Source organism: Dermacentor variabilis, chromosome 5 (assembly GCF_050947875.1).
Source record: "Dermacentor variabilis isolate Ectoservices chromosome 5, ASM5094787v1, whole genome shotgun sequence".
In the NCBI taxonomy this organism is placed as follows: domain Eukaryota; kingdom Metazoa; phylum Arthropoda; class Arachnida; order Ixodida; family Ixodidae; genus Dermacentor; species Dermacentor variabilis.
Genome location: NC_134572.1, coordinates 50,541,781 through 50,564,749, shown reverse-complemented (window position 1 = coordinate 50,564,749; position 22,969 = coordinate 50,541,781).

Below are 22,969 nucleotides of genomic sequence, written 5' to 3'. Positions count from 1 at the left end.
ATTTTTACAGGTTGGGCATATATTATACACTCACAAATAGCGATAAAAACAGGTTTACATGATTTCAACAATATTTGCAATCGACACAAAGCAGATTTACACATATGGTAGGAAATAAAACAAGGGTACATTTCATTTGGCAAAAGGGGCTGAAATTACATAGGCAGATACAATGCTCATACAGATTTCATTTTATACAATGACTTGAGTGGTGTTATTTCCGGCTAACGTAATCTAATTATTGCACAACAGCTCTTCTACAAGGGTTATAAATTTCGGCAACGATGTGTTAGTCGTTATGAAGGGGTCCAGGCTATTCCATTCTCTTATTGCAAGAGGAAAGAACGAATATCTAAAACAGTCAGTGCGAAATGCATATTCTTTAAGTGTTAATGAATGCTTATGGCGGGAAGGTCTGGTGTCAGCTAGGGATATATACAACGAAGTATTTATTCGTAATGCATTGTGTATCAATTGGAACAATAATTTTAGTCTTGCTAGCTTGGCGCGGTTTCGCAGAGTAGGAATACCGGCTTGTTTTAGAAGTTGGGTAGGTGAATCGCTATTCTTGTATTTGTTAAAGATGAATCTAATTGCCTTTCGCTGCACTCCTTCTAGTTTGTTAATAAGCTGTTGTGTATAAGGAAACCAAATTGTGTTACCATATTCGAGAACTGGGCGAATAAATGCGTTGTATGATAGCAGTTTAATTTCCGGTGGCGCAGCTCGAAGTCTTCTTCTGAGGAAGAACAGCCGTTTTAAAGCAGATGGTATGATACTGTTAATATGAGATTCCCATCTTAGGTCATGTGAAATGATCAAGCCAAGATATTTAAGCTCATGAACTCGGGTGAGCGGTATATTATTGATTGTGTATTCGAAGTCTGACCTATGTTTTTTGCGGGTTATAGATAAAAAGGCAGTTTTTTTAATGTTCAGCTCCATCTGCCACTTTTTACACCACTTCACTACCTCGTGAAGGGCACTGTTTAAATCAACGTGGTCATTCATAGAGTTAATTTCATTATAAAGAATGCAGTCGTCGGCAAAAAGCTTCATTTTAACGCGGATGTTAGAGGGTAAAGCATTAATAAATATAAGGAATAAAGTGGGAGCAAGGACACACCCTTGAGGCACCCCCGATGTAACTGGTACAATGGAAGAAATTTCATTGTTAACAACAACATACTGAAACCGGTTGGTTAGGTAATCTTCAATCCAATTGACAATAGAACCATCGCCTAAAGTTGTTTTCAGTTTGCTGATTAGTTTTCGATGGGTTACTCTATCAAACGCCTTTGAAAAATCTAATGCTATTAAGTCAACTTGTTTTTGATTATCAATGCTTTGGGATAAGTCATGCGTTACTTCAAGTAATTGGGTTATTGTTGAAAGTCCCCGCCGGAAGCCATGCTGGATAGGCGATAATATTTCTGCTTGCTCTAGATAGTTCGTGATATGCTTTAATATGATATGCTCTAATAATTTCCCTACAGTGGACGTTAGCGATATTGGTCTGTAATTACCAACATCACTTTTGCTTCCTGCTTTATGAACGGGGATTACTTTCGCTATTTTCCATTCCTTTGCAAGGCTACATGTTGATAAGGATTTGTTAAATATTAGATGTAGATATTTCGCGTTGACTTCGGCATATCTTTGAAGAAAAGTGTTGGGAATATTGTCCGGGCCGTTTCCTTTTTTTGTGTCTATTGATAGTAATAAGTTCAGGACTCCTGACTCAGTTATCGTTGGCATGCCTAGTGGTCTCTGGTTGTAGTGATTCACCTCCGGAATGCGACCATCGTCAGCAGTGAACACAGACTGGAAGTATGTATTTAATGAATTTGCAAAACTTAAATTTTGTTCCTGAGAATTGAGAGTGTTGCTTTGTTTTGGGGGGCTAAGATACTTCCAAAACTTTCCAGGGGAATGCTTTAAAAAGTTAGGAAGCGTAACTGAAAAGAAATGTGCTTTCGCTGTACTAATCTTTGCTTTCATTTCATTGACAGCACACGTGAGTTTACGTTTATGTTGAGGGCCTTTTTTTGTTTTGAGCAATTGTCTTAGTCGCTTCACTTTGCGCTTTGCATGAATGACATCACGTGTTATCCATGGGTTATTTTTATTAGTTTGTTTGGTTCTTATTGGAATATAGTTATTGATGCAGTGGGATACAATGGCTTTAAATCTTTCCCATATTGCGTCTGTATCAATGTCTGAAGAATTAGCGAGTTCTTCAAATGACTGATACTCCAAAACTAAGTAATTAACTATGCTTGAGTCGTCAGCTTTTATAAAGTCTGGATAACTAGTTTGGGAAATAGAAAGATTTGTTGCGGCCTGAATGGGAGTAGTGCATAATGTTAATTTGTGATCTGATATTCCATCTAGCACTGCTAAGTTAGTTTTATTGATCGAAAAGTGGTTGCTCAGAAAGATGAGGTCAAGAATGTTGGATGCATTGCCTTGAACACGTGTGGGCTCGTTGACAACTTGTGACAGGTCAAAACTAAGCATAATATCAAAAACAATTTCTGAACAAGGAGAGCGATAACTCATGGTTGGCCAGTCGATATCAGGAAGGTTGAAATCCCCGAGAAGGATCAGCCGGGATTTGGGTACATGAAGTTCCATATACTGATATAATGATGTCACTACGCGTTCATCAGTCGAAGGGCTACGGTATATACAACCGACACTGATAGTCGTTGCACCAAAACTAAGTTTGCAAAAAAGTGCTTCAGCATTTTCGACTTCTGGTAAGATAGTGAAAGGAATCTTTTTATTTATTAGTAAAGCAACTCCTCCTCCTCGCGTTAATCTGTCTTTGCGCACAATCACATAGTTGGGTGGGGCTATTTCTTTGTCCTGTATGTCATCTGTAAGCCACGTTTCTGTAATCGCCATAAAGTCGGGCTCTAGGCTGATAAGAAGAGACTCTAGTGCGTTAAGCTTATTCAAGATACTACGCGCATTTACGTTTGCAAAGGTTATTTGTTTCGTTTTTGGGGCGGTCGGGGGCGTAGGTGTGGTCCAATTCCTTCCTGGTTTTTTTGGCCTTTACTCGCATTTGTCTGTGCCTTTACAGGTACCCGGCAGTTCTTTTCTTCATCCCACTGGAACAATTCTCCGTTGATTCGGACTTTATCGTAAACGAGCGCCACCTTTGCACCGGAATCTTTCATTGATTTTACACTAACCCACAGTTTTTTCCTTATGTCGCGTACTCGGACAGAGAAATCTTCACTGATCGCGTATTCAGTATTTTTAAGTTTGCGACAGTTTTTTAGCACAAGAGTCTTTTCACGGAAGTCAAGAAGTTTAAGTATTACAGGCCTGGTTTTCTCGCGTGAAGGTTTTCCTATCCTATGAATGCGTTCAATGGCGACAGGTTGAATTTGAAGAATGTTCTTGGCAATGCTTTCATTAAAAGTTTGTTCAAGGGATTCGTTGTCTTCTTCTTCAACTTCTGGAATTCCATAAACTAAAAGATTACACCGTCTCGAGCGATTTTCCAAATCATCCAGTTTTAGTTCAAGCGAGGAAACAACCTTCTGCAGGTTGGTGACCTGGTTTATGCAGTCCAACATTTTTTGGTCAAGGGCAGCCATGTTTTCCAGTTTCGTTTCAATTGATGTTAGTCGATCCTCTTTAATGCTTTTTATGTCTCCGGCAATCGCCTGGAGCTGTCTGGAGATCTGTTCAAGGTCTGGGCCGGGGTTTGTTTCGACGTCTCCAGCCAGTAGCAGTAATTCCGCCGCGTGCATTGCCAAATCACACAGTATAGGACACAGCAGCCTTGGGCACGGCAGCATAACAAGGAACGGATCATTTGAGCGAATGCATTTGCCGTAACGCCTTACCTGCACAAGATAGACGAAAGGATTAAGAATCCGCATCGTGCTGTTGCTGCCGTGCCCAGTGAAGTGCGTGCCGGTCCAGTCCCGCTTTAAGTAGCACCGAAGCGCCACCTGGTCCAAGCTGGGAGTCCCGTCAATGTGTGGCGTCCCTGTCGACTTCCGGTGGAAGACGAAGGTTTCGATGACCGCTGTCGTCGCAGGGCGGAAGGAGCCGGAGTGGTTGCCCAGCCGCACTATCATGCCCTGCGTCATGGGGCCAGAGCCGTCCTGTGTCGTCGGTATCACCAGGGAAGTAGAAATCAGCTGCACAAGATAGACGAAAGGATTAAGAATCCGCATCGTGCTGTTGCTGCCGTGCCCAGTAGATGAGAAAAGTAGTGGTTTTGCTTACCGGAAAAGCCAAGAGACACGCACGCACGGTGACACCTTCGACTGCTTTCTGGCGTGCCTCGCTGCCGCAGGCCTCGAAGAATTCTTTTCAGACCCAGTCGCTAGCAATTCAGGATTGTTGTGCTTCCTTTAAGCTACGCCAAACGCGTAATTGCCTTAGAATAATCTGTTCGCGCCTGAATTTCGATAGGCTAAGTTTAACTATTGCTGGTTTTCCGCACATTCATTGGGTGAATAGGCACGGAATAAAACAAAGCATTACATTTATGTGCGCTAGCTGAATCGAAGAAAATCATCTGTTTTAACAACGAGGGACTAGGCAATTATATATGTTTTCGTTCGTAACGAAAACTTCACTGCTTACACGCATAAATAAAGCGAATAGCTTTGAGCTAAGCTTGCCATCACGCCGGAAGTACCGCGGAGGCTTCGAGCTCCCTCCCGGAAGTTCGCCAGACCGTAAATTCTTCCGCATTTGACGCCAAGTCGCGTGTTTCGAGCAAACACTTTTAGACGCCGCTGTCCACAACACAATGAATCTATTCACTGCGTGATGACATATGCTGCGGCTTGTTGTAGAAACTGTGCGCAGTTAGGTTGAGTTTCCGCATATTCAATAAGAAGCTGAAAATATAGAAAAGAAAGCACATCAGATATTATAATAATTTTCTTAATTATAAATGTAGAAACATAGGAACATTGGTTAAATCAGAGCCGGCTACCCTAACATCTCAAATTTATTACTCAGCCAACAATAAAAATGGAAAAGCAAGTATCAAGAAACACGATATTATTATTTCAAGCTCCAGGAATCAGCAAGACGCCATCGAGTCAGGTATGTCGCGACAATTACGAAACTATTGGAAATCTGTACCGACCACAGCTATAAAGAAATCAAATGAACACCCTCACGTATGAAGTACCGGAGTTTATCCGTGCATTTGCAGCCCTATATATATATGCCAGTACGCGTACCTCTGTACTGCGTAGAAGAAGAAAAAGAAGAAACTTTATTAAAAAGAATGGTCCCGCAGTTTTTGTTGTGGTGGCCTCAGGTGGCGGCTCGAAGTCCTTGGACTCGGGCGGCATCTTCGGCTTGCCGGAAGGCCCATATAGCTTGTCTTCCAGCTCCGAACATTTGACAGCCGCCTCAAAAAAGAAAAAAAATTCTGACATAAGACCTGAAGAAATAATGTGAGCTCACAGGTATCTCTGAAGAACACCCATCAGTTAACGGAAAAGTGGATTACACTTAACGAATTCATTAATTTACTTTCTTATTTTTTATTTAGCTGTTCGATGTGTGCCACTGCGTGTGTGCCCGTTCTTGGCCAATCCCTTCTAGAATGAGCTTGTGGCACTGTGACACTGCTCTTGGGGGAGGGGGGGGGGGCTGCGCCCCACTCTGGAAACATGCCGCCACTGTTCAATTTATTCAGTTATTATTTTCTTTTGCGCAGACATAATTGAGCATCCAATGTTCCCCTCCCGTTCACTCGTTGTTTCGATGAGGGAGGGTCCACTTCCCGATGTTATACCTTGGATCCGCCACTGTTATCAGGTGCTACCTCGGCGTGCACGTACCCTTTAGACGCAGTGTCGATAGGGCTTAAATAACGCTAGAACTCTCCGACGACACCGCACTGCCATTCAGCAAACGGCAGCATCGCGGTTACCGTACACACGCAAAACAAGCGCGATCCCTTTAGGTACACCCAAGAGTTGAGTGGGCTCCGGGCGCATATACAGCCGTGCACGCCTCGTCTGCGCGTCTCGCGTCGAATCGACCGAACTCGCGAGAAGGACGGGGAAGGGGAAAAGAATAACGGGAGGGACTTGTAGGCCGGATATACGGCAGCTGGGGGGGGGGGGGGGGGGGGTCCTCGATCTGTTTCCGCTTCCGTCCGAAGCCGCGGTCGTGCTTGGCCCGAGGCTATTTTAATAAAGCGGAAACGGCGGGCGCGCGCGATGCTCCCCGGCCATCGTCGAAAGGGCAGCTCCTCCTCTTACGAGTCGTCGTGCGTCGCTCCCGGTTTCCTTTCGCCGAGAAACGCGTAGCACGCGACGCAGATGGAAACCATCCAAAATGTCGCGGGGCCCGAGAGCACGGGCGCTGTGCGCGAGCACAGGGGACGCTCGTTGTTCTCCGGAGGAAGTGGCGACGGATATGCACGGCGTGGTTTTTTTCTCTGTCGTCTTACGCCTCCCGAAGTTCCAAACTAAGTAACCTAATCTCAAAGCAGCCTCGCGAATGGGCGCGATATCGCGGTAATATTATATACACGGTACACGCCGCAGGCTGCATGCGAGTCTCGAAATACACGCGTTTCTCGGTTTGTGTACTCCGCCGCAGCGGGCCATTGGCCAAGGCTGCAGTATAGCTAGTTCCGAGAGCTTATAAACCGTGCTCAGGGCTATTGGAAATTTCAAATACTCAGTGTCGTAGCTCAGTGCCTGCCAGTGTGTCGGAACGGAACGAAAACAAAAATGGAAATCGGAACAAAACGATATTTTTGGCAGTAACGAAAGCGTAACCGAAACGTTATTTAGTATTTTGTCTCGGAGTGAAACCGAAATATTCTTGATTGAGTTTCGGCTCAGGGGGAGAGTCAGCAATTCGAAACACACGACGTCAGGCAACGTGAGAATTAGCGCGTATCCCAGGGGTCCGCACAAGCGCGTATCTTAGGCAGGGATAGTAAGAGCGATAGCCGGTCTAGCGTTCCACTAATCTAAACCTGCCGCTCGGTGAACTAGCAGATCGGCAGGGAAGCAAAACCCAGGGCTTGCGTGCTCGATAGCTTATCGTTTCGTTTTCTACGGGTGCAATGCTTTGTTACCGAACTTTTCTGGTTCGTTTAAGTTCGTTTTTGTCGGAACAGTGGTTTCATATTTCGGCAAGTACACTCGATGACATGCTGGTTCTGAGATCATGCTCAGTGCCTTGACTCAAGGCACTGAGCATGATCTCATAATTATTAATTCAGTTATTCAGGAATATAAATACTATATTTTTATCGTTGCAATACTTTATATATATATATATATATATTTCATGTACTTATTTAAATATGTACTTATTTCAGTGGAACGACACTAAAAACTAGTACGAAAAACATTGCGTTCCCACATGCGGGTGCCTGTGGCGTTGAGCAGCTGACCTCGAGGTCGCGGGTTCGATTGCATTTCGCCCCGCGAAATGCAATAACGCTCGGGTACTTAGATTTAGGTACACGTTAAAGAACCCTAGGTGGCAAAAATTAATCCGGAGCACGGATTATACGGCGCCCGCATAGTCAAATCGTGGTTTTGGCACGTAAAATCCCAGAATAAATATATAAGGAAAAAAAATCAAAATGCTACAGGCGGTGCCGAACGTTATAGGTCATTCTAGGCAGTCAAGAACTAGCACCAGGTATCAATCAAGCTCAAATTGAGAAATAACCAACAATAGATTACCAGGAGTCAGCATTAAAAAAAAAAAGAAAGAAAAGAAAATGCTATTTGCACGGAAATCAACTGCGTAAGAGATGCCGAACCACGCGTGCACACAAAAAACATGAGCACATTCTACGGGCCGACAAAAAAGAAATATCATGCAGCCAGCGAGAACATCGCTAAAGAGGCGCTTCTTGGTACAAAGAAGCATGAACAAAGCCGTAGCGCGAAGGACTGCGGCAAGCGACCGCGGAATTTTTACACGCGATTCGACTGAAACAACATAGCCCGAAACTATGTGCTCGTCCTGTGCATCATAAGAAGAGCTTTAAGTCGTTAGACCATGTCTGATTTGGAAGGAATGTCCAGTTGAGCAGGCGTTTTAACACAATGGAGATAACTTTACTTAGAGAATCGAAGTCCCGCTACTGCCTTGTATATAGGGGTGTCGGCGCCGAAAGCCTACCGCAAAAGGTGGTTCGCCTGTGCGCAGAAAAAAAAAAAAACGATCTGAACTATTATCACCTGCTCTTAAACAACTAACTCTGTTCCTTTCCCTGATGTCGCCCACGCTATTTATGCGGACGACATTACTATCTGGTCGACCCGGGGTTCCGACGGAGCCATCCAGGACCGACTGCAGCAAGCAGTCGATACAATTTCCGAGTACGCGAGAAAATGCGGCTTAAGATGTGCTCCGGAAAAGGCGGAGCTCATAATCATTCGCCCCCGGAGCCGTTCCTCTACTCCCCCTATCACTGTGCACGTGGATGGCACACCGATACCACAGGTTAATCGTGCTCGTATCCTCGGCCTACACATCCAAGCGGATGGCAGGTCAAACTACACTGTTTCCCTTCTATCCAGACAGATTGAGCAAATTCTGGCCATGATCTGGAGGGTCTCCAACAGGCGCTCGGGCCTTCGAGAAGAGGACCTGCTGCGCTTGGTGGAGGCATGCGTGATCAGCCGCCTTAGATACCATCTCCCATTTCAGCGGTTGACCCAAGCGCAACAACTTCGCATAGACGCAATGATTCGCAAAGCGACGAAGCTGGCCCATGGCCTCCCGAACTATACTTCCACACACCGTCTCCTTAACTTAGGGACACATAACACACTAGGCGAGCTGCTAGAGGCACATTGGGTCAGCCATCGCCAGCGCCTCCTACTCACACCTACTGGCCGCCATCTTCTCACACGGCTAGGATACTCTGTCCCACCCCTTGAGTCTGAAACCCGTCCAACGATCTTGTCGTCAGCGATACGCCAAGCACTAAGTATTCATCCATTGCCACGTAATATGCACCCCGAGCATGACAAAGGGCGGCGCAAAGCCCGTGTACGATACATTGGCCGCATGCTCGCAAACATCCCGGAAACACACACTTTATACACGGACACATCACGCACTCAAGAGGGCTATACCTCGGTAGTTTTGGATGGCACCGAATCCCTGAGAGACTCTGCAGCAATGCGCGGAATAAATGCCGCTTACGGAGAAGTTCTCGGTGTTGCTCTTGCAATTCGATACGCCATCCGTGTTCCTGAGGAAGTGTATATATTGACGGACTCGCAACAGGCATGCCGAGCGTTCCTATCAGGACATGGCATCCCGAGAGCGGCGCACCAAATTCTCAAACAGATCCCGCAAAATACACTAACCACACCTCCCCGCATCCACTTACTCTGGACCCCTGGTCATACCTCGCTGCCGGGTAACGAACGCGCACATGCAGTTGCCCGAGAAATTTCCCTCCAGGCGACTCGGCGTGGTGAGGCGACTAGTTCAGAGTGGGGGGATCCCTTGCTCCGTTATAAAGACATGCTCCGTCATTATACACACATTCGTCGCACCCACGCCGCACCACCGCCGTCCTTGTCGCGGGAGGAAGCCGTGGCATTACGCCAGTTACAAACCGCAACTTTTCCTAATCTTGTCTTTCTCAATAAATTCTACCCACACTGTTATGCAGATCGTTGCCCTGGCTGTGGCAGCTCGCCCACAAGCTTCCACGTCACGATTGAGTGCACTGCAAACCTCTTTCCTCCCTTGCCAACTCTCCTTTACCCCCTACACAACAAAGAGCTGTGGGACGATGCCCTCCGCGACGGACCTCCCGAGGTCCTCCGAGCAGTGATACAACGGGCTCGAAACATAGCCGGAATCATCTTAGGGACCCTGGACTGAGGGTTCCTCCCACACTGCTCTCGCCATTCAAATATTATTAATAAAGATGTTTTACTCTCTCTCTCTCTTTTGACTCAGCAATCTGCATTGGCAGATTTCTCGTCTACACTTGCAAACATTTACTGTGCATCAAGAGTTCAAGGGCACGCTTAACGCGGCATCCCTAAAGGGGATGGTATCAGGGACGTATCCAGGGTGGGGGTGGGAGTGGGATGTTGTACACTGGACACTTGCATTCTCTCCTCCCTCCTTCGCTTTCCGTTCCCGGTCAAGTGCGAGCCCCCCTCGTTCCCTGCTGCCTAGAAAAAATTGCTGGCTACTCCACTGGATGGTACAAAGAATTTTGATGCCTTTCAATCCAGAACTACATCGCATGAAAAGAGAAAGCAGGCTAATAGCGCATGTACCGGAAGCTTTGCGTTAAAGACGCAGGCTAAACCTTTATGTTGTTTTACTTTCAATTCCGCTCTGGAGTACCAGCACATTATTCCACTCAACCTATATCAACGCTTGTTTATATGCAGCAGTGAAAAAGCAACAAGAAGGAAAGAAAAAGAGCGCCCTGATAAGCTACTTCCTGCCTGCGTGCTCTAACTCTACCGACGGCTACGGAGGCCGCCCGTTATGCCATTGGCGTTATGCTTTTCCAGAGCCGCCATAGCGCTAGGACTCAAAACATCCGGGATAGCTGTGCGCACAGCATATTTGTCGTGATATGGCGCTCATTGTGGGTTCAGAAGCGTTCTCGAATTTGTGTCTAGGTTGTAAAATATCTTCTAAACGAGACGATATATACGCCTTTAAGCAAAGTTGAAAGAAGCAGGAGACCCGAAGCCTTCTCCTTATGAAGATAACAGACAATGAAGCCAAGCGAACCATAGGGAAATTAACCGGAATCCTCAACCTTTCATTAATTTCAATCAAGAAGGACTGCTAATTTGCCCATACTTTCATGGCTTCGTTGTCTGTTGGCTTCATATGGTTAAAGCAGAGTGGCGTCACAAAATTTTTTTAAAGCGTTAACATTAGGAGTGTCAAAGTGGAAAAAAGTCCATGTGTGTGAAGTGTGGGAAGCCAGTCACGTCGTAGAGGTAGAGGTAGGTGACGTGGTAAATGTACATATGTGCATGCTACGTGTTCATCATTTTTAGTTTTACGGTGGTTTTAAACATCGCCTGTGGAAGATAGGATTATTCTAGTCTTTAATATGGGTTATTCAAAGAAGCAGACATTACTAGCACGAGAGATTGAAACACATTTAACTAATTAAGAAAAATTGACTAATTAACGTATTAACAATTTAATTTAGGGCATATATTGTCATTTACGAAATGTAGCCGGTGAGCTTAGATTTGTAACAAATTTCCAGAAAAACACCTGTTTCAATATATTTCCCAAAGTGTGGGGCGAAATACATGGGCGTTCCAGTTAAGTTTGTGCTTCAATGTATAAAGTAGCGTTTTGTTCGAAAAGTAAGTGAAACAACAGCGCATTTTTACGGCGAATTTTATGGCGCACATCTAGAAACTGGTGTCATTCTGGAAATTTATTTCAAGTCGATACGTCTTGCAAGCTCAAGGGCTACAATTCATAAATTGCAACGTGCGTCCTAAAGTACCTGATTAAGAAGTTAATAGCGATTTTTTAATTAGTTGAATATGTTCCAATTTCTCATGCTGGTAATGTCAACCGCTCCCAGTAATCCAGCTCGAGGACAATAATATTGCTATCTGCCGCAGGTGATCTTATTTTAATTGCACAAAACTTAAATACGAGCATACATGTATACATGCATATATAGCGCAATTGACAGTGGGCTACTCCGAACCACCGTAAGTTGCACTCCTCCGCTCGAAGAGGCAGGACGCGTGTCGAGTGAGTTCCTGAAAAACAGTCTGGAATGTAGTAAATGAGGTTTAATTCATGGATGCTGGAAAGCAAGGAGGCGCGAAGTAATGCTAATCCATTTCTCTTGAAGTTGCCTCTAAATGGCCACAAGCTTTTTTTTACTTACTCTTTCGAGCCTTCGATACTGGAATTTGATTCAAGCTTTGCTAGTTCATAATTGAGAGCATTTGCTATATTCCGTCTTATTTTGATCAAACCAATCGCATACAAAGTAGTGCGATCGACAGCTAATGCCTTCGGTATATTCTGACAGATTTGTTTGGACTCCATGCCATTTCTTTCATTTGTGTAATGATATCGCAGTTTGTTCAGCATGTTGTAACCTACAATAGGTACAAGGTGCTCCGGGGTATGTGCAAAGGTGTAATGGTTCCAGGACTTAGGTTAGGAAATGCGGTTGTTGGCTTGAAATCAGGGGCACAATTAGGACTCGATGGCAACCAAAAGTCAGCGGGACGCCTCATTGGGCGCTCACGGGAAGACTGCAAATGAAGCTGTGCAGGGTGGTATGGGCTGGACAAGATTTGAAGTGGGAGAAGCTCACAGCAAAACTGATTATGAAGAGCGACTGAGGAATATGGAAGAACGTAAATGGGCTGGGAGAGTTTTCAGGTATTCGTACAGGGAAAACATTGATTCACAGTGGAGAAAAAGAACTAGGAAGCTTACCAGCAAGTATGCGACCTGAATAGTGAGCATCCTGGCAACAAAGAACGTCAAGCGGAAAGTCAGAAAGGCTGAGATAATCTCATGGGTGGCGGCAATGGAAAATGAGCCTGCTATAGGTAACTACTTAATAGGAAAAAAACGAAATCAGGAAAGAAGCAATTTATGATGGCTCAAAGGGAACCTCATTAGTTTTCGAAGCGAGATCAGGATGTCTTAGAACACGCACTTATAAAGCGAGATATAAGAAGGAAGAAGAAGCAATGTGCTTGCTGCGGTAAAGCTAGGGAAACGATGGAGCAAGTTTTATTAGAATGGGAAAATATCTGCCCAGCTGTATAATTAGGCATCTCTGGCCTCCCTCAAGCCCTTGGGTTCAGCGAGAGCAAGAGGAAAGTAAACATGTCCGCAGTAGAGATTAGTAAGCGGCGATTGGAATATTGGTGGAAGAAAAGTATGGAAACGACAAAAAACGGAGGCGTGCGAAAACAAAGTTCACAATAGGGCTTCAGAAAGCTTGGTTATGGGAATGCATTGTGGGTTCCTTTTCCTTTTCTTTCGTTTTTTGTTTTGTTTTAGCATAGGTAGGACATTACGCAATATAATAACAAGAGCTTGGTGGCGCAATTCACGGCCCCGTTCCAAAGTGAGATGCTTATAGCATCCATCCATCCAAGCGACGTCAAAGCTAGTACTCGCGTTTGTCGTCTGCTGCAGTCCGGGTGCTTCCTGTGCGCAGAGTTTCATTTTGCTCGCTTTAGTTGTCTCTATGCTAGCACACTTCCGATAATCCTTTGGAATAGATTTTTTTCTACTGTACTTGTTTGCAAAATTTTATATATTACATTGCCGGGTGTAAGATATATATATATATATATATATATATATATATATATATATATATATATATATATATATATATATATATATATATATATATTTATATATATATGTATATTCATTCGTTTTACAGTAAAAGAATAACCAATATGCTTTTTCATTTTGTTTCACTACCTTGAATTGAGCAGCTCTTCAACACTACTTAGCTTACAATATCTAAGCGCGAATTTTCACGAGTTGTGCCGCTTCGGAAGAAAATTGACTGCACTCCAAGCGTGAGAGCAGTAAGCATGCCGAAACATTATTCCGGAAGCATGGCTCGCGGTTACTCAGACCCATATCATAGCATAGCATAGCATAGCATAGCATAGCATAACGTAGCATAGCATAGCATAGCATGGCATAGCATACCATAGCCTAGTGAGCCAAGAGCGCGCGCCGCGGCCAGGCGAGCCGGAGCAAGTGTGGTCTTGCGTGACGTCACTCGAGAGAGGGTGCTACTCGAACTTCTCAACCCTAATACCTGTTTACGATGATGACACAAACGATCTTTGAGATTTCCCAATTTAACTTTATCGTGGCATTCTGTACGGCGTCGAACAATGTCAATGTGATTGGAAAAACACTTTCGCTTTGCATACTCGACGCTTTAAAACGGGTAATCTTGATGTATTACGTAAAATCGGTTGCTTTCTGCATTCAGGTGCTCATTTGTGGACTATTAGTGAATAGAAAGCGCAGCACTTACAAGTTCGCGAAGTTAAAAAGCGGCACTTAGAAAGGCTAACACTGAAGAGCAGCGGAGAGCAGGCTTGCCCAAAACCCACTTTCACTAATCCATTTCTCCGCTTCGCACACAAACGACTCGGCCTCCTTGCGTTCCAAGTGCACAGATGACATTCAGAGGTCAACGTAACTTCGGCTCCCATGAGAACCAGACCGAGCCTACGAGGAAGAAGTATGGCGTTGTTTTGTCTAGCCCGCTCTTCTTTTTCTTTTTACTGCCCCACTCTCCGAGTCGTCTCGTTTCTTCCAGGTACAACATTTAAGGAGTGCAGGTATGGTCTAGGGTAGAAAGGGCGAACCGCAAAGGGCTCTGCCGAGGTCCTAGGTTCAACGTCCCGCGAGACCTTCGCGGGCGCGGATGCCGTTCAACCCGGCGTCCTATGCCACCCCGCGACCGAACGCACCCATGCTACGCAACGAAGACCTCCCGTATTCTACAAGCGGCACCGTATAGATATAAACAAAAAATAAAGCGGTAGCAACATGGCACTGAACAAACACCGAGGGGTGCCCGTTCAATAAGGCGCCTGCATATCTTAGGCTTGGAGCTCACGAACGCCGGGCCGATGTTCTCGGGTCTCAAGGGGTGAGAGGGGTTGCGCGTTCAAGCGCCGGGGAAATGGTGAAGGCACAAAGGAGCGACCCGTATGCAACAGCGGGTCACCTGCAATTCGCGAGCTGTTGTACCTCGGCCGCGCTAAGTAATTACCCCCTCCTAGCCATGAGGGCGCGCTCTGCCCCCCCCCCCCCCCCCCCTGCTCCCGCTGCTGTGAGAAGCGCCGCATGTTTGAGCGGGGATGACCCACACCGGCGTCTACCGCCTGGAGGTCATAAGGTGGCAGATGGTGAACGCGTTCCGTGCCCTTAGCTGTTTGATGTACGAGCGATGTCCTTTGACCCCGGCGAAAGAGAAGCCCGACTCTCTGCAGCCTGAGTAACGCGGCCTAACAGGTTATATGCGAAGCATTGGAGGTCAAAGGAACGACGACTGAACGCGCGACGCTGCCTGGCGGCGGCTGCTCAAGTCTGGTTATGCTGCGATATCTCACCACTGGACGTTTAAACCACGAACCATCGGCTCATGAGGTCGTCTTCAGGAAGTGACACACCATTGCTGACGTGCGTAAAGAAAACACTATAGTTGAACACAGTCGTTATTTGAAATTATTGATGAACTTCTAAACAAATTGAACCACTTTACCGGTGACAGGACTGCCAATGCAATTTGAAGGTGGCAGTGGTGATGCAGCCTCAAACAGCGACAGTCTCCGCACGCGCTGGGAGTTTGCGTTGCTCGGCTCGGACCTGCAGTACCAACTCTGGGCCGTCCAGCGAGCCGAAGAAGGCGCCAAAAGCCAACAACCCTTGGCCGAAACCTAGGCCGGGTCCAGGCCTACCCCACCAAGTCGCAGGGCACTCGATAAGGTTATTTGAATGAATGAATGAATGAATGAATGTGGATAAAAAACGCCGGAGTTGCCCTTTAGCTTTAATGGTTGGTTATATCGTTCACCCTCCAATACTGGTGGTCAAAATACAGCATTTTACGTGCCGTGACGCAGAAATTGTACAAAGAATAGTGAGTAAGTTAAGTGGCTTGCAAGCTACTCTGACATCACTTATAACACAAAGCCCATAGCTGCAAAAGGATATTAGAGCTTCAACGATTGAAACGAGTTAAACAGGTTTCCTCCTCGGCGATATCCGGATCGGATAGAACCAAGGCGAGAGCAAGGTCACCCGTTGCCGCATCCGTGCCGGAAACATGTCGGGCAAACACGACGTCGGCGCGACGAGCACGCATCGCCCTGCAAATGGCGTGCTTCCGGCAGGTGCAGGCATATACGCGACTGTTTGAGCCCCGCTCGCTTCTACAGAGCATTTAATGGCATTTTCATGAGTTATTACTCTCCTTCTGCCCATACTGACTACAGTGAGCTTCTCTTCAAAGCCCGGTGAATCCTTACGGAAATGAGCGGAACGTATTTCGGAAGGGAAATCCGGGGAGTAAAATCCACAACTCGAAAGCTTTGCGCGAAAAAAATTGTGGTTTTAATTAAAAAATTAAAAAAGAATGGAAAAGTGGCTAATTTCCATTCGCATGATATTGTCCCTGAAAGGACTTGCGACTGCAACTTAAGGTTTCTTTTGCCGACAGTGGTGCTAACGCACGTGCTCTTCCTCATCGATCGCCGCGTAATTAATTGATTAATGAAGTTCATTGGCAAAAGGCAAATGCCGCTTAGGAAGCACGTCGACAAACTTGTGCTATAGTAAGGCGCAGGTACTGTCTGCCTAGGTGAAGCATCTACGTTTGCAGATGCATAGTATTGTGGAATCACTGTAGCGTAGGACTCGGCGAATGACGGCTGTTGACTTCAAGATATAGGTGCATACCTTTGCATCTTTTCTTCGCCTTAATTTATTGCTTGATTGGAAGTAGCGCACCCCAACTCCTTTGATGCTACGCAAATACGTAAGTGTAGCTTGCTATCGCAAACAAGGTTTTGCGTGATCATACATCTCGGAGGCACATACGACACAAGAGGCTCCAGGCAAGGAGCTACAGGAACAAGTGCAAACATTACGTGCAATCACCAACGAACGTAGGAAACTCGTAGTCAGGAATATGTCACAGCGCGAACCGCCTACGTGTAATCGACTTCGCGCATGCATGGGCAGCCAGATAACCGCGCAGTTTAGAAAAAGAGAGAGAAAGCACCCTCTAATGAAAGGCAGATATTTTAGCCGGCGTACAGACATCGCTGACATGCTACTCTGCGTGGGGAAGGGAATTGGGGAGAGAAAGAGAGAACGAGAGAGGCGCAAAAAAATAAAGGAATAGGTTTAAAAAAAAGCTGGGCACTGTGTTTTCTGACTCGTGGGCAACGGCGTGCAATGGTAGAGTCCTTCAGTGTATGCACCGTCCTGCAATGAGGTGACAGAATTCGCCGCGTGAAAGCTGCATGAGGGTGGGAGAAAAATTACGGCAAGGTCGGTAGGGTTAAATGGACCGTCAGGTGGAGAGGCAGGATGTACTCGCCTTCTACTGCTCCATTTCACTTTTGTGTATTGAATAAGGTGAGTGAATGAAAAGAATAAAATAAGATAGAAATAAAGAATAAATCTACTGAAGCACGAAGAGAAATTGTTATACGCATTTTTTATCCCGTGCTGCACAGGTAAAGAGATCTTGCAATGAACGCGAAATCTAATATCGTCACGGCGTTTAACGTAGTACATGTGATTTCAAAATTATATTCATGAACGATTGAGTAATTAGGCGCCTGAATTGACCTATTTACTTTTTAATGACTGTCTTCTTGCTGCGAACAAAGCATTTGGTTTTCAAGACAATACATCTCGCTCACGACGTATATTTACCGTGCGTCGCAGCTAACGTTAGCCGAGAATTTCAACGAAAAAAAGATTGATTTAAGAACACGGTGCAAGATACAGTTATAAGGCCTACGGTGTTCGCAGTCATGAGAGGTTTGATGATCGAACACCACAGGCATTAAACTACTCGTACTTTGCATGGTGTATTTCTTACATCTTTTTTTTCGTTGAACAGCTTGGGGGGGGGGGGGACACGAGATAACGCGATGGGACACCGGTGTTTTGTTAGCAGAGGACTGGTACGCACTGGGGAATCTTCCGGTTATCATGATTAGTCAGTGAGCAAAAAAAAAAACATTTCCTAATTTTTTAATTACTTGCATAATTGTGTCATATCAAATGTCAAATCGTGCCCCATCGCGTTCTAAAACACACGCATTTCAACGTAACGGCGTAAAACGCGAGAAAGTATATGCCAAGTGAAGGCGGGCCGGCGCGTTTCGCACGCTTCACTGCAGCGCTGTCACACGGGGTTTCAGAGAACCAACGGGGCTCATCGGCTGACTTCGCGAAACCGAAAAAGTGACAAAACAACGACGTAGCTGTAGGCTGCTGATAATGGCAAGCTGCCGCGTCACGCTGTTTGCTTGAGCTCCGCCTACCAGCTTCGGGCGGTGACGACTGAACCCAAGGGGGGAAAAAAAAGGAAAAAGAAATTAAGTGCCCTTCCACCCCATGAAGAAGGTTGACTAGCGAAGCTGTATATGTGGGTCCCTTAATGGCGAACTGCACACAAAGGGGAAAAAAAAAAAGACTCTTTCGCCAACAGTCGGCAGGATGAAACCGGTGTCGTGTTGGCCTAGTGTGGAATAGCCTTTATGGGATGCCCTTCTTTTTTTTTTTCCTGTATTTTTCAGCTGCGCGTGATCTGTAAAAGGAGGATCTCTACTATGTCTCCCTGTGTCACGCTTCCTGCATTGTCAACTGCGAGCTTGAGAGCCGGTGAAGTTATGGAAAAGTAGGGTAACTCTTTCCAATCTCGCTCTGACTGCAGAAAACGTGGTAGCGGCGCGCACCATCGTTTCAGTTGACGCCGCAAACACCTGCGGTGTGTCTAGCAAGTGTGCATGAGCGGCGCATACCGGAAGCACAAAGCTGCTACGCCAACTCGGCGCCCACTCTGCAAATTTTATGCTTCTTTTCATCCAACTGTGTGTGCGTGTGTGTGCGTGCGTGTGCGTGTGTGTGCGTGTGTGTGCGCGTGTGTGTGCGTGCGTGCGTGCGTGCGTGCGTGCGTGCGTGCGTGCGTGCGTGCGTGCGCGCGCGCGCGCACTCCAACAAGTACTCGAAGATGCGCAGGAATGTGTGTGTCTTAGCAAAAAAAAAAAAGAAGAAACGAAAGGAAACGCTTTAAAAAACACATACATGTGTACTGCCTTTTGCGCACCTTTAGTTCAATAACGGAAATATGACCCTACATTCATTTTTGCGTTACTTCCATCACGACTGTCAATAGTGTAGACGTTAACATATCCGTATGAACTGAGCCCATGGAGGTTATATGATCTCTGGTCCCCCCCCCCCCCCCCACCGCGAGAATATACCAGAAAAAGAAAAGCAACTCTGAAGTGCTATTATCCACTTCGCAAGAGTAGACAAGACCAAATGTTGTCATTCCCTGCACACGCCGCAGTGACTCAGTGGCTGCTGAACACGTCACGTGCTGAATTCCCTGATGTGACAGCCGCATTCCATGCGTCGCATGCTTACAAAGCGATGAGGACGCTGCTACAATCCATGAAATCGACTGGCCTCAGTGACCAGTAGTAGGCGTGAAGTGAAGGACAACCGCCCGTGTTCACACTGAGAGTGCCTTCTTCCCTCCATGTCCTTTCTTTCTTTTCATCCTTTAAACCCCTACCCCCGTGTACGGTAGCAAACCGCATGTGCGTATGGTTGACCTCCCTACCTTTCCTTCCTTCTTTGCAGATTGCCGTCGATGCCTTTACAATATTCGCTCAGAAGTGATTACATAACATATTCATCGCAGATATGAAGTTATATCTGTGTAATCGTCAGGAAGTGGTTTAATCATATTCTTGCCATCAGCGTATAGCAAAGTTGACACTAATTTTATCTAGTCCATTGTGTCGACACAGACGGAGAACAGTGAAGTCGAAGCAATGAAAAGAACATGCTTGAAGAGTGATTATCTCCTTCATGAGTCAATGTGCAGCTTCTGGACTTCGAACTCTTCTGTTCACAATCGCTGCATCAATGCGTATATAGAGGACCAGCTCGTATCTGGTGTCAGGCGGTTGGCGACAGTCTCCTTTTGTCAAGTGCAATACAGCTGAGGACAACCGGGGAACGCATGACGTCACCGAGACTTCGCTCTCCTCCGTGAGCCTTCGAACCGAGGCGTCGATCGTGGGACCGAGCTGGTGTGCCCTTTGATGATAACATTCGCGCCAAGGCTGCGCTTGGAATATCTTATAGCTACGCTGACTCAAAGCGTATTGCGTGCGTATTTGGTTTTGATGACGAGATGTCATATTTTTTCGAATGTCCTAAGTGAAACTGGGCGAAAGCTCACTTGGTTTCCTTTCTTTCTTTTCTTGTTTAGAGTGACTATTTGTGAAGTGTCTGTGAGAGTGTATGCGAACGCTAGAGCCCTCTGAATGGGACAACCCCGAACGGCGGCAAGAGCACCTCCATAGACTTGACGCTGGTTTGCGATTTCGGCTTCCACTTCGGTTGCGAGGAGGCCAGGAAACAGTCATCCATCGACTACGGCTCGCTGTGGCGTACACTCACCAATACCTTCACAAGACTGAACGAGAACGGGACCCTGAATGCAGCGTCTGCCACACTCCCGAGGCTATATATAGCTCACATACTTTGTGTGTGCCCTCAATATGCGGCCGAACGAAGAGCACTTAAGTCCAGTGTTGACTGCTTGGACTGCCGCCCCTTCTCAGAAGAAAATATTTTAGACGCGTGGAGAGGAGTTGACTATGGCCAACGCGCCATAAAGTCATTCTTGAAATTTCTACGCGAGACTGGTTTAGACGATCACCTATAGAACCTGTAAGACGCGAAGACAGCGCGAAATGTGTTTACACATTAACATTTTGTGTGGACAAGATTACTCTTGCGTGTATTGTGTCTACGGCACGCATCCGCGTATTGGACAATGCGTATATAGTAGCTCATCGTACTATAACATAGTCACCTGCCACCTACCTTTCCCTGTATCTCCCACTTCCCCTTACGCCAGTGAGGAGTAGTAAGCTAGAGACACGGTCTCCAGGCTGAACTCCCCTCCTTCCTCTTCATTAAAATTTACTCCTCCTCCTCCTGTTTTCAGCGGTCTCTACACGCCAAGCTAATCGGAAAGCAATAAAATCGGTACCCATAATTTGGTCGCGAACTAGCAGACAGCCGAGAAAATTCACTCCACCTATCATCATCTTTCATTCATGCAAAAATTCAACGTTGTGGAGAAGCCGATGAGATACTCTACCAGTTGACAACATTTCCATCAGTAATACGTAAATGAACAAATTCAACTAAATTTAGAAACGACGACCCTCTGCCTTCTTTATAAAAGGGGCTATCAACTCTCGTTCTTTCCATATTTCAAAGGACAGCAAACCACCGCGGACGTCCACAGGCATCGATGGTTGGGTCCACTCTGTATCGAACCGGGTCTGCTTACCTAAAGTACTGCTGGTGAAAGGTGTAATTAACTGCGGACAGTCCCACAGAAGGTTTCGTAATGGCCTGGCGCAGGAGTTACACTGAACCTAGGCAGAAATCACATATATTTTTCTTACATAAGAAGCGATTGCGATTGGCCATTCGCCTTGGCTATCACGATTAGCCGGCGCCCGATCTGGCGAGCCTCTGTGGTGTACGGGCTGCCTCGACGGGTTCTGTTGGATCTGTTCGTTCAGCAGCTGTTGAGCGGATTTGTACATTCACCACGTGCTTTAGGTGCCCGACGTAGATAAGAAAGCACTTGGGCACTAGATAGATATTTGCAACCGTTCCAGGAGCTTTCGTCATCAAACAGCCCATCCTGCGGAAGCTCCAGCTTCCTGATGCCGTTCCGACGAAATCGGGACGCTGGCAGTGATGCGCCGAAAGCGGCCTCGGTGTCTTTCGTCTTCTTCCTTCAGTAAGAAGGCAGGAAATAGAAAGAAAAAAGAAAGAGAAGAAGATAAGAGGAAGGAAAGAAAGGGGACCGAGCGGCTGTGGGGACACAACCTGTACGGGAAAAATAAGACCGGGCCCTCGAGCACAAAAGCGGTGGTAAAAGATGGCACGGGAGGCAGGAGGAGCGGCAAGAGAGAACAAACGCCGCCCTCCCCTAGCGCCTACTCATTTTATGACAAGGCGACGAGGAAAGGAGGAAAGAACGATATATACACACATATATATAGGCGGCAGGCCCCTGGCTCGCGTTGTGCCTCTCCAGCGCCCAAAATTTGGCAGTTCTTGCTCTCCGGGAGCACGAGCGCACCTGGACGACGGAGGCTCCGCGCGTGCCCCCGAACGGCGCACAAAGCCGCGGCGGAAGCACCGGATGTGGGGCGCCCCGGTCTCCCCTCTTCCTCCTCTTGCAGCCTTTTCCGCCTCTTCCCTCGTATTTTTGGTGCACTTTTACGCCATTCCGGCCAGCGTCCCCAAGGTATACATACACCTCGACCCGCCCTTTCCTGCGTCCTTACTCACATCGTTTTTTTTTTCTCTCTCTATTTTAGAATTTCAGATCCCCGCGGAAGCGCTTTCCCTTTCTGCGCGAGCTTCCCCCGACTATTCTGAGACGTTCGACTTCACCTCTCCAACTAGCTCCCGTCGTGGACGTTTTGCTCCGGCGGCGGATATTTCTTTCCATTTTCTGCTGCCTGCTCTCATCTCAGCCTCTCCATAAAACCGTGCAGTAGTGCGAAAGTTTAAGCTGGCCGTTCAAAAAATGTCCGGACGTAGAACACAATCCCTCACAGGCAAACAAGCCTGTGAACACTCACCGCCATCGTTGGTCCCTGCGATTGATCGGCTCGTGTGCCTCGGCTAATCTCAGCACACGACGATCAGACTAGTCAAGGTGCCGGTTGGTCGCTAACCAATGTTGTCGTTGTCGCTTATAAAATCGTGTAAACCCAGCAATAATAGAGCCACCGAAGAGCCATTTACCACTACACGAAACAAGACAGCTAAGAACACATGAGCAGGCAAAAAAGAAAGACTAAAGAATCAAAAGGTCACAGGCCAACAGCTCCGAGAAATGGTACCCTGATTGGCTGCAGCCTACATTCACAGACTGGACAAAAGCGAGGAAACACCACATGTATGGCCGACTAGCAACTAGGCATATGTAGACAGATAGACGAAAACTTTCTTTGTATTTCCCATGCTTTAAATAGGTATATATGTAGCCAGTGAGCAGTGTGTCGCTAGCGTCGCCCCTTTCTTGTGCTGTCAGTAAATTTAGTCTATACGCTACAGTAATTAAGAACCTACTACCTCAGACGCAAGCTTT